This window comes from Schistocerca nitens, chromosome 9 (assembly GCF_023898315.1).
Source record: "Schistocerca nitens isolate TAMUIC-IGC-003100 chromosome 9, iqSchNite1.1, whole genome shotgun sequence".
NCBI lineage: Eukaryota > Metazoa > Arthropoda > Insecta > Orthoptera > Acrididae > Schistocerca > Schistocerca nitens.
This window is the reverse complement of record NC_064622.1, coordinates 17,762,734-17,778,017: the sequence shown is the minus strand read 5'-3', so window position 1 is coordinate 17,778,017 and position 15,284 is coordinate 17,762,734. Positions and strand designations below refer to the sequence as shown.

Sequence of the window (15,284 nt, the reverse complement as noted above, 5' to 3'; positions counted from 1 at the left end):
TACTATACTATGGCGCTGCTTCTATTGGCGCGTGCGTCGTGTGCAGCTGGCAACGCAGCAGTCTCCCGCGTCTGGGCGGGTGTGCGCGAGACGCCAAGATAAAAGAATTCAGCTATAGCGCCGCAGCGGCAGTAGCTGGAAGCGCTACGCTCTTCGCGTAACGTGACGTGTCTCGTCCGCTTTTTTCTGTAATTCGCGCGCGAGATGCTGCTCTGACATTTCCTTCGTGCGGCGCGCTTTTCGCCCAGGTTTCCTTCTATTCTCGAGCGAGCCCGCATCCGCCAAACCACAGCTCTCTACGTATCTGTCTTATCAGCAAGCGTTACAGTTAACGTACGTAGAAACGAACCATTATAATAGATCTTGCTCGATATGTCTGACATACAGTAACTCTACAACCCGCAGAACACGCATAAACAAAGCGTATGCACTTGTAATTTCAAACTAGACGATCAGTATTCTAGATGTGACCATCCATCATCATCATCATCATCATTTAAGACTGAGTATGCCTTTCAGCGTTCAGTCAGGAGCATAGCCCCCTTATAAAATTCCTCCATGATCCCCTATTCAGTGCTAACATTGGTTGGTTGGTTGCTTGGTTGGTTGGTTTGGGGAAGGAGACCAGACAGCGAGGTCATCGGTCTCATCGGATTAGGAAAGGATGGGGAAGGAAGTCGGCCGTGCCCTTTGAAAGGAACCATCCCGGCATTTGCCTGGAGCGATTTAGGGAAATCACAGAAAACCTAAATCAGGATGGCCGGACGCGGGATTGAACTGTCGTCCTCCCGAATGCGAGTCCAGTGTCTAACCACTGCGCCACCTCGCTCGGTGCTAACATTGGTGCCTCTTATGATGTTAAACCTATTACTTCAAAATCATTCTTAACCGAATCCAGGTGCCTTCTCCTTGGTCTGCTCCGACTCCTCCTACCCTCTACTGCTGAACCCATGAGTCTCTTGGGTAACCTTGCTTCTCCCATACGTGTAACATGACCCCACCATCTAAGCCTGTTCGCCCTGACTGCTACATCTATAGAGTTCATTCCCAGTTTTTCTTTGATTTCCTCATTGTGGACACCCTCCTGCCATTGTTCCCATCTACTAGTACCTGCAATCATCCTAGCTACAGGGCTATTACAAATGATTGAAGCGATTTCATAAATTCAATGTAGCTCCATTTATTGACATATGGTCACGACACATTACAGATACGTAGAAAAACTCATAAAGTTTTGTTCGGCTGAACCCGCACTTCAGGTTTCTGCCGCCAGAGCGCTCGAGAGCGCAGCGAGACAAAATGGCGACAGGAGCTGAGACAGCATATGTCGTGCTTGAAATGCACTCACATCAGTCAGTCATAACAGTGCAACGACACTTCAGGACGAAGTTCAACAATGATCCACCAACTGCTAACTCCATTCGGCGATGGTATGCGCAGTTTAAAGCTTCTGGATGCCTCTGTAAGGGGAAATCAACGGGTCGGCCTGCAGTGAGCGAAGAAACGGTTGAACGCGTGCGGGCAAGTTTCACGCGTAGCCCGCGGAAGTCTATGAATAAAGCAAGCAGGGAGCTAAACGTACCACAGCCGACGGTTTGGAAAATGTTACGGAAAAGGCTAAAGCAGAAGCCTTACCGTTTACAATTGCTACAAGCCCTGACACCCGATGACAAAGTCAAACGCTTTGAATTTTCGGCGCGGTTGCAACAGCTCATGGAAAGGATGCGTTCAGTGCGAAACTTGTTTTCAGTGATGAAGCAACATTTTTTCATAATGGTGAAGTGAACAGACACAATGTGCGAATCTGGGCGGTAGAGAATCCTCACGCATTCGTGCAGCAAATTCGCAATTCACCAAAAGTTAACGTTTTTTGTGCAATCTCACGGTTTAAAGTTTACAGCCACTTTTTCTTCTGCGCAGAAAACGTTACGGGACACGTGTATCTGGACATACTGGAAAATTGGCTCATGCCACAACTGGAGACCGACAGCGCCGACTTCATCTTTCAACAGGATGGTGCTCCACCGCACTTCCATCATGATGTTCGGCATTTCTTGAACAGGAGATTGGAAAACCGATGGATAGGTCGTGGTGGAGATCATGATCAGCAATTCATGTCATGGCCTCCACGCTCTCCCGACTTAACCCCATGCGATTTCTTTCTGTGGGGATATGTGAAAGATTCAGTGTTTAAACCTCCTCTACCAAGAAACGTGCCAGAACTGCGAGCTCGCATCAACGATGCTTTCGAACTCATTGATGGGGACATGCTGCGCCGAGTGTGGGAGGAACTTGATTATCGGCTTGATGTCTGCCGAATCACTAAAGGGGCACATATCGAACATTTGTGAATGCCTAAAAAAACTTTTTGAGTTTTTGTATGTGTGTGCAAAGCATTGTGAAAATATCTCAAATAATAAAGTTATTGTAGAGCTGTGAAATCGCTTCAATCATTTGTAATAACCCTGTACTTTCATATCCGTAACCTCAACCTTGTTGATAAGGTAACCTGAATCCACCCAGCTTTCGCTCCCATACAAGAAAGTTGGTCGAAAGATTGAACGGTGCACAGATAACTTAGTCTTGGTACTGACTTCCTTCTTGCAGAAGAGAGTAGATCGTAGATGAGCGCTCACTGCATTAGCTTTCCTACACCTCGCTTCCAGTTCTTTCACTATGTTGCCATTCTGTGAGAATATGCATCCTAAGTACTTGAAACCGTCCACCTGTTCTAACTTTATTCCTCCTATTTGGCACTCAATCCGTTTATATTTCTTTCCCACTGACATTACTTTCGTTTTGGAGATGCTAATCTTCATACCATAGTCCTTACATTTCTGATCTAGCTCTGAAATATTACTTTGCAAACTTTCAATCGAATCTGCCTTCACAACTAAGTCATCCGCATATTCAAGACTGCTTATTTTGTGTTCACATATCTTGATCTCTCCCAGCCAGTCTATTGTTTTCAACATATGATCCATAAATAATATGAACAACAGTGGAGATAGGTTGCAGCCTTGTCTTACCCCTGAAACTACTCTGAACCATGAACTCAATTTACCGTCAACTCTAACTGCTGCCTGACTATCCTTTAATTGCTTGCAAAAGCTTGACTCCTATTCCATAATCTCGTAGAACAGACAATAACTTCCTCCTAGGAACCCGGTCATATGCCTTTTCTAGATCTATAAAGCATAGATACAATTTCCTGTTCCACTCATAACACTACTCCATTATTTGCCGTAAGCTAAAGATCTGGTCCTGACAACCTCTAAGAGGCCTAAACCCACACTGATTTTCATCCAATTGGTCCTCAACTAATACTCGCACTTTCCTTTCAACAATACCTGAGAAGATTTTACCCACAACGCTGATTAAAGAGATACCTCTGTAGTTGTTACAATCTTTTCTGTTTCCATGTTTAAAGATTGGTGTGACTACTGCTTTTGTCCAGTCTGATGGAACCTGTCCCGACTCCCAGGCCATTTTAATTATCCTGTGTAGCCATTTAAGACCTGCCATTCCACTGTATTTGATGAGTTCCGACTTAATTTCATCCACCCCAGCTGCTTTATTGCACTGCAATCTATTGACCATTTTCTCCACTTTCTCAGATGTGATCCTATTTCCATCATCGTTCCTATCCCATTCTACCTCGAAATCTGAAACATTGTTGATCGTATTTTCACCTACATTGAGCAACTCTTCAAAATATTCCCTCCATCTGCCGAAGGCATCCACAGGATTCACCAGCAGTTTTCCTGACCTGTCCAAAATACTTGTCATTTCCTTCTTACCTCCCTTTCTAAGACTGCTAATTACTCTCAAGAATGGTTTCCCAGCAGCTTCACCCATAGTCTCCAACCTGTTTCCAAAGTCTTCCCAAGATTTCTTCTTGGATGCTGCAATTATCTGTTTGGCTTTGTTTCTTTCTTCAACATAACTTTCTCTGTCTACCTGAGTTCTAGTATGTAGCCATTTTTGATAGGCCTTCTTTTTCCTTTTACAGGCTGCCTTGACTGTGTCATTCCACCAAGCTGTTTGCTTCATCCTACTTTTACACACTACTGTTCCAAGACATTCTTTAGCCACTTCTAGTACTGTGTCCCTGTACCTTGTCCATTCCTTTTCAAGTATACAGGTGAATGTTCTTATGTTTAAAAAAGGAGTTTGTGATTACTAAGCCCATACTGGCATAGAAATCCAAGAGTTGTTTCCCGTTCCTGTTGGCCTCCATATCCTCTACAAATTTACCCATAACCTTTTCATACCCTTCTGTTCGATTTCCAATCCTGGCATTAAAATCACCAATGAGCAGAACACTGTCCTTGTCCTTTACTCTAACAACTACATCACTGAGTGCCTCATAAAAACTATCTATCTTATCTTGATCTGTCCCTTCACAATGCGAATATACTGACACAATCCTGATTTTCTTGCTAGACACTGTCAAATCTATCCACATCAGTCGTTCGTTTACATACCTTACTGCAACTACGCTGGGTTCCATTTCTTTCCTGATGTAAAGCCCTACACCCCATTGTGCTATTCCTGCTTTGACTCCTGACAGGTAGACCTTGTATTCTCCCACTTCCTCTTCTTTCTCACCCCTTACCCGAATGTCACTAAGAGCTAAAACGTCCAGCCCCATCTCACTTGCAGCCTCTGCCAGCTCTACCTTCTTCCCAGAGTAGCCCCCATTGATATTAATAGCTCCCCATCTCATTACAATTTGTTTGCCAAGTCGTATCTTAGGAGTCCCTGGTTTGTCAGTTAGAGGTGGGACTCCGTCACCTCCAAAGGTCCGAGGCATTTTGCTCTGATTGTTGCCAGCATCATATTTAAAGTACCAGGGAAGCAGGTTGCTAGCCTTACTTGCCCCGAGTCCCATTGAGTTTTACCCCTAACGGTTGAGGGACTAACCGGTGGATTTGATAGTCTTTGCCGTATGAGCACGAAGGTGACCACGACTCAGAATATGTCCGAGATGCCCAGCCTTATTCCAAAGTAACTGGTATGCCGACTGTCGGGACCACTTACTTGGCCACTCATACGTTGCCCGTGGTTCATGAACTAGGACATGACTACAGGAACCCACACCATGAGCCACCATGACCACCCATACAATAAAAATGAAAAACATTCGCAAACTCCTCCTCGGCGTCTGGAACACGCTACCCCGCATTCTGTTTGCGCTTTAAAAAATCTGAAGCACTTGCTTTTGTTAATCTCGTAACTTTTCCCCACAAAGTAACAAGTGCCGCCAGTTGTGTCAGACAAGTAGGAAAACGCTCTCAACTTCTCCCAGTTGAACACCTCTCTCGCTTCTGTTCTCCATCAGTCAAATCGCTCTCTCTCCCCCTTCTCTCATTATCTGTGCTGTCCTGTCGCGTTTCTCTCCCATCCCTTCCATCACGTCCAGTGCTTCGAGAACCCTCAGTTTAAATCAACGTGCCTTTAACTTGTCCTGCTTGTTCCACTTCTCAAGACCAAATATACACTGTTTTTTCTCCTATCATCGCTACTACTATTTCCACAATTCAAATCACTGTTATTTCTAAGTGCTGATTCAAGGCAGTGAAATGTGTCACGTACTGAACCTAATACAAAAAATGTAGGCTACCTGGTTTAGAGTAATGCTTCCAGGATAAATAATTAAATAAATTTATTTATTTATCGTATGATGTGTACATTGATTTACATTTATATACAATATTTTCAGGACTAAAATGTACAATCACAAGTTCGTACAATTTTACAGCTCTATGTCTAGTTCTTCAATCCACTTGACTGCTTCATCCGATGTACGATGAATGTCCATTAAAGTTCCTCTGAAAGTACGATGAGGGCAGTCAGCAACAATGTGATGAATCGTCTGTGAGGGGGCACCACAGTCACAATTTGCAGAGCCAACCCATCCCCATTTGTGCAGTAGATAGCCACATCTGCCTTGTCCAGTTCGAATGCGGTTAATGATCCTCCACTGACGCCTTGGAAGATCAAATCCTTGCGTCTGCTTGGAAGGGTCCTCGACTAGATGTTTATTGGCTACTGAAGACTGATCCCACTGGAGTTTCCATGAACTGTTAATGTTGAAAGCAGATCCTTCAAGGTCGAGTGCTGTGCGCCATGGTGGTTTCCTCGATTTCAAGCGTTGGTGTGTTCCTTGTACAATATCTTGATGGATGGGGAGCTGGGGGTTCTGCTGAATGTTTTTCCACGTCTTTAGGAGAGCTTCTGATCTTCTTAGGGCTGGAGGTGGGATATTGCTTAGAACCGGCAGCCACAGCGTGTTTGTGCTCCGAATACATCCTGTGATTAATCGCATTGCCTGATTGAGTTGCACGTCTATCTTCTTAGTGTGAACACTGTTGATCCAGGTTGGGCAGCAATATTCAGCAACAGAATATGACAGAGCTAATGCTGTAGATCTCAGGACGTTAGTATTGGCTCCCCATGATGTACCAACAAGCTTCTGAAGAATATTATTTCTAGTTTTAACTTTAGCAGCCACATTTGATAAATGCTGCTTGAAAGACAGAGTTCTATCTAGTGTTAATCCCAGGTACTTTGGTGTACTACAGTATGGCAACACTTGGTCTCTGAATACAACTTCTGGTTTGTAATTTGACTGTCTGTTACGTAGGTGGAATGCAGATATAACTGTTTTCTGAGGATTTAGGTGGAGGCACCATTTCTTGAAATATTTGTCTAAGGCTTCCAGATCAGTGGATAGAATAGTTTCAGCATCAGCAAAGTTGGAGCACTGAGTCACCAGACAAATATCATCAGCATATATGAATTTCCTTGAAGATGTTTCTGGTAAGTCGTGTGTATACAAATTGAAAAGGAGGGGAGCCAGAACAGACCCTTGAGGTAAGCCGTCATTTAGTTTAAACATTCTGCTCCTATCATTATCTGAGTAGATCTGAAAGTACCTATTGCTTAGCATATTGTTGAGTAAGGCCGTGAGTTTACGACATGGGATAACACTCACAAATTTTAAAAGGAGTCCTTCTCGCCAGACAGTGTCATAGGCAGCAGATAGATCCAAAAAGGCAGCCACACTTACTGATTTCTTCTCATACCCATTTTCAATGTGCGTAGTGAGAGATAGTACCTGATCGTTACAACTTCTCCCAGGTCTAAATCCTGCTTGCTCGATAGGAATATGATGGTTGATTGTTTCACAGATTCTGTTGTAGATCAGACGTTCAAGGAGTTTATAAGTGATACTTAAGAGTGCTATTGGACGATAGTTTTCCACTTTTGTGGGATCTTTATTTGGTTTCAGTATGGCTAATATTTTTGATTTCTTCATCAGATGTGGGATGTTTCCAGTTTGCAGGATGTTTGAAAGGAAGTTGGTCAACCATTTTACTGTAGCTGGTCCACAGTGAGCCAGGAATTCTGGGTATATTCCATCATATCCAGCTGCTTTTCCAAGTTTCATACTTTTGATTGCAGCTTTAGTTTCCTCTTCTTGAAATGGAGTAGAGAATTCGGAAGACTGTAGGGCTGCTCTTTTCTTGGTGTTCAACTGTAGTTTGATATCCCTTTTGGCTTGCTTGTCCTTTATATTCTTTGTAACTGACACAAGGTGTTTAGCATAGTCATTCAAATTGATGGCATTTTTTGATCTTTTTGTTGTAGGGTTTGAAGAGTCTAATTTCCTGATGATAGACCAGGCTTTTCTGCTAGAATGGGTGTAATCTAGGGACCCCACAGTTTCATGCCAGATCTTTCTTCGATTATCATCCAGGGACTGGAGGAGGCTTGTTGCATTGTCAAAGTTAGGATGGTCTTCATATTCTTTTAGTAACTCCTCACTCTCGGAACTCCAACCAGGGATATACTCTTTACGGTACCCTCTAGGAGTACATCGTCTGGCTGCACCTTTGATAACCCCAACAAATCTGCTGTAGTTGTTGTACGTTGGTTTGATCCATCTGATATTGGAATCTGTTTGCTTTGCAAATTCAGTCCAGTTGGCTTTCTTGAAGTTCCACCTCGGTTTAGGATGTGATCGTACAACAGGTATAGACATCCCCATCTCCAATATAACAGGTCTGTGTTGACTATGTGGGAATTCCTTGAGCACAGTTCGTCGTACTTGATTTAGGGAATTATGAGACTGAGTTGTGAAGCACAGATCTGGGGTATAGCCTTGGGACCAGCGAGCTGAGTGGAAGGTAGGCAGATCTTTAGCATCGTAAATTAAATTCAGGTTTTCAGTTTCCATCCAGTCCTCAAGCGCTTCACCGTTGAGGTCATTCTCCATATATCCCCACAGGTGATGATGACTGTTGAAATCACCGAGGTATATAGTTGGATGTTGCAGAGACGGTAGAACGGGATTAGGCCAATTAGTCCCTGGGGGTTTGTACACGTTAACTATCGTTAGGTTTTCAATTTTAACAGCAGTTGTAAAAATGTCATTTCCAGAATTTTCTGACAGCAGCTGGTAGTTTGTTATGTGATTCTTGACGTAAGTTGCAAGGCCATAATTTTGATGGTGATTAGAGGCTATCAGTTTAAAGCCCGGTATTTTCCCCCTACTCTGTAGCTGTGGTTCGTCAGCTGTGTGCGTTTCTTGAAGTGCGATGATATCAACTGCATATTTCTGTGTGAGCCTGGAAAGATACTCACATTTTGCTCGACTTATCCCTTCGATATTCAGTTGACAGATGCGCAGAGATGGTCCAATTCTACGAGCTTGTGGGTCCTGAATAGGACCGCAATAAATAAAAGCTGCGAACATGAAAATCTCAGTTTAAAATAAACTTTTTTGTTCAGTATATAGGGTAATTCTCCCGAGACAGTCCACCGCAGATAAATCCAGAACCAAGAAATATACTGAGCAACTTTATTAGTGATTAAGGTTCCGTCAGAGTTGGTGACTTAATGGTCACTAGTTAAGAATTACGGTGTTGACTGCAATACCCTCATTGAAGTTCTGAAGTACCGGAAGTACTGGAAGCGAAAGCCTATTTACAGCTTGTACAGAAACCAGACGGCACTTACAAGAATCGAGAGGCATGACAGGGAAGCAATGGTTGGGAAGGGTGTGACACAGGGTTGTAGCCTATCCCCGATGTTATTCAATCTGTATATTGAGCAAGCACTAAAGGAAACCAAAGAAAAATTCGGAGTAGGTATTAAAAGCCATGGAGAAGAAATAAAAACTTTGGGGTTTGGCGAAGACATTGAAATTCTGTCAGAGACAGCAAAGGACTTGGAAGAGCAGTTGTGCGGAATGGACAGTGTCTTGAATGGACGTTATAAGGTGAACACCAACAAAAGCAAAACAAGGTTAATGGAATGCAGTTCAATTAAACGGAATGTAGTCGAATAAAATCAGCTGATACTGAGAGAACTGGATTATGAAACGAGACACTTAAAGTAGTAATTGAGTTTTACTATTTCGGCTGCAAAATAACTGATGATGGCCGAAGTAGAGAGGATATGAAATGTAGACTGGCAATGGGAAGAAAAGCGTTTCTGCTGCAGAGAAATTTGTTAACACCGAATTTTGGTTTAAGTGTTAGGAAATCTTTTATGAAATTATGTGTATGGAGTGTAACTAAGTGTGGATGTGAAACATGGACGATAAAAAGTTTAAAAAGAAGAGAATAGAGAATGGTAGAGCACTTGCCCGCGAAAGGCAAAGGTCCCGAGTTCGAGTCTCGGTCGGGCACACAGTTTTAATCTGCCAGGAAGTTTCATATCAGCGCACACTCCGCTGCAGAGTGAAAATCTCATTCTGGAAACATCCCCCAGGCTGTGGCTAAGCCATGTCTCCACAATATCCTTTCTTTCAGGAGTGCTAGTTCTGCATGGTTCGCAGGAGAGCTTCTGTAAAGTTTGGAAGGTAGGAGACGAGGTACTGGCAGAAGTAAAGCTGTGAGTACCGGGCGTGAGTCGTGCTTCGGTAGCTCAGTTGGTAGAGCACTTGCCCGCAAAAGGCAAAGGTCCCGAGTTCGAGTCTCGGTCGGGCACACAGTTTTAATCTGCCAGGAAGTTTCAAGAGAATAGAGGTTTTTAAAATGTGATACAACGAAAGAACTCTTAAGAATAGGCGGGTGCATCGCTTAACTAATGAGGAAGTACTAAACAGAATTGGGGAGACAAGAAATATGTGCACAATCTGACTAGAAGAAGGGAGCGATTCATAGGACACATTCTCAGACGTCAAGGGATCACCAGTTTAGTACTGGAGGGAAGTGTGGGTTGTAAAAATTGTAGAGGGAGACCAAGAGATGAATACAGCAAGCAGATTCAGAAGGATGAAAGCTCCAACATTTGTTCGGAGATGAAAAGGACAGAACAGGTTGGAGAGCTGCATCAAACTATTCTTCGGACTGAAGACTAAATCAACAACAGCTTCAAACGCTTTCGTCCATCACCTGCATCTCTAATGTTTGACTGTAACGTAATTCCAATGCAAAATTCAAAAGACTTTTTCATACGCCAGGTCAACTGGTGTGTGAACGTGTCTTTTGCAAGTTGCAATGGGATTACGTTGCAGTCAAACAACATTTGTAATACAAAATTGTTAAGGCTTTCGTGGCCACTTGTTGACAAACTGCCTATTGGCTTCTGTCTTGGGTTCTTCGGCCGACGGATCCTGGCTGCCCGTACTGCAGCGAACGACCGTCGCAGGTAGCAAGAGGAGAACCGCACCGGAAATTACCGTGGAGAAGCCCTCGGACGTTGGCGCGCCAGGTACATATAGTCTGCGCCCGCGAGCTCGCCTCCAGTTCACCACCGGCAATGGAGGGTGAAGCTTTGACAATGCCAGCCACTCGTGCTGGCGAAACGTCAGAAAAATCATTAGAAGCCAATAGGCAGTTTGTCAACATTTGTAATGTTGTCTTGATGTAGAACAGGCCCTTTGAATGGGGGGGGGGGGGGGGGGGGGGCGGCGGCAGGAAGTTTGTGCAGTATCCCACGTGCACACGGGTGATGCAGCAGATACGATGCTACATTTATCAGCCGTTTCTATCACTAAGTGATGTGGCTTCTGCCGGCTGGTGTGGCCGAGTGGTTCTAGGCGCTACAGTGTGGAACCGAGCGACCGCTACGGTCGCAGGATCGAATCCTACCCCGGGCATGGATGTGTGTGATGTCCTTAGGTTAGTAAGGTTTAAGTAGTTCTAAGTTCTAGGGGACCGATGACCTCAGAAGTTAAGTCCCATAGTGCCCAGAGCAATTTTTTTGACATGGCTTCTCTACGCACTGAGGTTTCTTAGTCTCCTACTACTTCTTCCACGAGCAACGGTTTTGCGCCATGTTCGGCCAGTTAACTCCAGTGGCTTTTCGCGCCCCTTTGTGCCATCAGTGTGGCTGTGTTCCTCGTGGTCCGCCTTTGTCTCCTGAACTCCATTCCAGCACCGCCTTTGCCCGGTCAGACGTCATCTGCTCTTTTCTTTGGGTTTCCTTGTAAATCGCAGCACAGGCCTCTCCTTTCCTCGTTGTACAGTTCTAGGTTTCCGTCTTGTATATTCATGAAGTGTCCAGGTCTCACAGCCGTAAGCAGCATATGGACGTGTGGAATCGGGTGACTGAAGAACTGGTTTTGAATGCTGCTAACACAGAAAGCGCTTAAGTCATGTTGACGTGAAGCGGGAGAATTGGAAAAAGACTGCTTTAAAATACCTGGATAAACGTCAAAACAGTGACGTGTATATTATTTTGTGAGAGAATACAGGATGGATAGATAAAATGCGACATGATGAGAAAGGGGAGGGGGGGGGGGAAGTGTGATTAAAGGTATCAAAATAGCAGAAATACGAAGATCTACTGCAATAACGATCATCAGACATTCGTATTGAACGTGTCCCGACATCGTGCTCCGGTACATGCTTCGAACACAAGCCGGTTACGTTGAACACAAAGTTTGTTCTCCTATGGCCTTTACAACACTAAAACTGGACACCGTTAACCCCTAAATCAAAACGTATAATCAGCCTCAGAGGTAAACCGTTGACCTTTGAAAGTGACAATTGTGACCGTCTAAATAATCTGATTTGAAACTAAGCAGTGTCTGGATATCCCTGTTGTTGTTGTTAAAAAATGCTCTTCCTTACGTTCTGCGAAAATGTTATTTGACAAATAGAGTTTTATAGTTTCCACGTGTGCGCGCGCTGTTTGTACATTTCACTGATGAAGAATGAGTACAAGACGGAAGAATTATTAGATCTAAAGTTATTCAAAATGCAGTGTGCTAACCGTTGCATTACGGTGTGATCAATGACGACTTTGGTTTGCTGAAAAGGTGTTACTTACGTTTCGGAAACGTGAAATTTCTTGATATGGTACAAGGTTAGACGGAGGAAATTTCTAAAGGAAAAATTCTGTTTCGTAGATATTTCGCTTGCTAACACCCCATTTGTTATAGGGGGAGTTTTATTGTAAATCACTTTTTACTATTTTAAGTTGTACAGAAATTTGAGAGTACGTAAAAAGATATTATGCCTACCGAGTACGAGTTTTGGTACATTTTCCACTTTGAATAACAATTTTACCATATTCCATATAAAAAGAAATAATTGTTTCATAGATTGGACTTATTGTTATTCTTATTTCAAAAGAATTGCAAGCTCTGTGGCCTCATTTTTGCTGATTTAATAATATTTTGCAATCTTGTCTGTGTTTGACTTTGTGTCCATAAAGAGTAATTTGCAAAATTGTAGATGAAAAAAATGTTTCAAATGGGTCTTAGCACTATGGGACTTAACATCTTAGGTCATCAGAAGCCTAGAACTTAGAACTACTTAAACCTAACTAACCTAAGGACATCACAGACATCCATGCACGAGGCAGGATTCGAACCAGCGACCGTAGTGGTCGAGCGGTTCCAGACTGAAGCGCCTAGAACCGCTCGCTCGCAACGGCCGGCGCAAAATTTTAGATGAATTTCCACATTATCTAACAATCTGATTGTGAATCGTCCTGGCAACGAGGTAGGAGACGAGGTACTGGCAGAAGTAAAGCTTTGAGGACGGGGCGTGAGTCGTGCTTGGGTAGCTCAGTTGGTAGAGCACTTGACCGCAAAAAGTTCGAGTCTCGGTGCGGCACACAGTTCTAATCTGCCAGGAAGTTTCATATCAGCGCACACTCCGCTGCAGAGTGAAAATCCCATTCTGGAAACCTCCCCCAGGCTGTGGCTAAGCCATGTCTTCGAATTTCCTTTCTTTCAGGAGTGCTAGTTCTGGAAGGTTCGCAGGAGAGCTTCTGTAAAGTTTGGAGGGTAGGAGACGAGGTACTGGCAGAAGTAAAGCTGTGAGGACGGGGCGTGAGTCGTGCTTGGGTAGCTCAGTTGGTAGAGCACTTGCCCGCGAAAGGCAAAGTTCCCGAGTTCGAGTCTCGGCCCGGTACACAGTTCTAATCTGTCAGGAAGTTTCATATCAGCGCACACTCCGCTGCAGAGTGAAAATCTCATTCTGGAAACCTCCCCCAGGCTGTGGCTAAGCCATGTTTCTGCAATATCCTTTCTTTCAGGAGTGCTAGTTCTGGAAGGTTCGCAGGAGAGCTTCTGTAAAGTTTGGAAGGTAGGAGACGAGGTACTGGCAGAAGTAAAGCTGTGAGGACGGGGCGTGAGTCGTGCTTGGGTAGCTCAGTTGGTAGAGCACTTGCCCGCGAAAGGCAAAGGTCCCGAGTTCGAGTCTCGGTCAGGCACACAGTTTTAATGTGCCAGGAAGTTTCATATCAGCGCACACTCCGCTGCAGAGTGAAAATCTCATTCTGGGAACCCAGGGGGTTCTTCGTCTCATTTTTCTTAGAGTCCAGCTTTTCCACGGATTTGCAAGAATTTGTTGTGTAGATGTGATAGAGACTGGTTTTGCTGCATATAGTTCTGCATATTAATATATTTTATTTGCGTTTTTAATTATAGTTTTAAATTGATAATCTGGACTATTTCTTTGTACGGAAGAAGGCCCCCAGGAATTCGAAATTCATTTTCTTGTTCAAATGTTTCAGTAAATTTTATGTAACAAATACGAGGCGCAACTATAAAGTAATGAAACTGATTTTCTTTGCAAGATGTGGCAAACCTGCAGGCTTGTATAGGCACAGTATCTTTGACGTTGGTCTATAAGCTGCTTCTAGTCCAAGCGGCACATCGATGCAACTGATCCGTCATGATTTGTGCTGTAATAAGTTAACACGTGTTTGTATCTCTCGTGACGGAAATGGAACCGCATAATATTGATCAACGGTATGCCATTTCTTTTTGCGTTAAATTGGGTGAAAACGCGACGGAAACTTACGGTAAGCTTCAGAAGGCTTCTGGAGAGGAGGTTATGTCAAGAGCTCAAGTTTTTGATTGGCACAAAATGTTTAGTGAAGGCAGAACGAATGTTGAAGACCGCAGTGGACGACCACCAACCTCACTTGGCCAGGGTGCGTGAACTCGTATGATCTGATCGAAGATTATTCGTGAAAATGATTGCAGAAGAAATGAACATCAATCGAGAAACGGTTCGTCTAATAATAACAGAAGATCTTGGTAAGAGAAACATTTGTGCAAAAATGGTCCCCAAAAATCTCACACCACAACAGCGAGAAACAAGGAAAAATGTGGCAGCCAATCTGTTATTACAAATGGAAATCAATCCAGAATTGTTGAGCCGTGGTTTTTTCAGTACGATCCAGAGACAAAACGCCAAAGTTCGCAATGGTGCTCAAAGCGATCACCCAGACCAAAAAAAGCTCACATGTCAAAGTCAAAAGTGAAATGCATGCTTGTGTGCTTCTTTGATTTCAAGGGAATTGTTCATAAAGAGTGGGTGCCCCCTGGAGAAACAGTTAACCAATATTACTACAATGAACTTTTAGAAAGACTTCATATAAGAGTTCTTCGTGTCCGTGCCAACATTGCTGATAATCGGATTCTGCATCCCGATAATGCGCCATCCCATTCTGCTCTGTCAGTACAGCAATTTTTAACGTCAAAACAAATTTCAGTACTACCACCGCCACCTTATTCGCCAGGTATCGCTCCGTGCGACTTTTTTCTATTTCCAAGAGTCAAAACGACGGTCAAGGGACACAATGTTCAAACAACACAAGATGTCCAAAAAGCTGTGACGAGGGTCTTGGAGGATATTACAGAATATGAGTTCCAGAAATGTTACCATCAATGGCAGAAGCGCTGAAAAAAGTGTTGCAATCAGAAGTTAACTACTTCGAAGGAGACAACACTAAACTTGACTAAAACGGTAAGCAAATTTTTTTTCACATCAGTCTCATTACTTTATTGTAGCACCTCGTAAATC

General features: G+C 43.7%; 1 protein-coding gene and 1 non-coding gene across 2 annotated transcripts in view; one reads left to right on the top strand and one right to left on the bottom strand.

Moving 5' to 3' along the window:
- The window catches only part of LOC126202992 (peptidoglycan-recognition protein SB1-like), a 157,922-nt gene that overhangs the window by 93,346 nt on the left and 49,292 nt on the right, over positions 1 to 15,284 (bottom strand). The window lies entirely within an intron of this gene.
- Trnal-caa (transfer RNA leucine (anticodon CAA)) lies at positions 9,928 to 10,002 on the top strand. Its single transcript has one exon. It is a non-coding gene; the product is annotated as a tRNA-Leu (tRNA).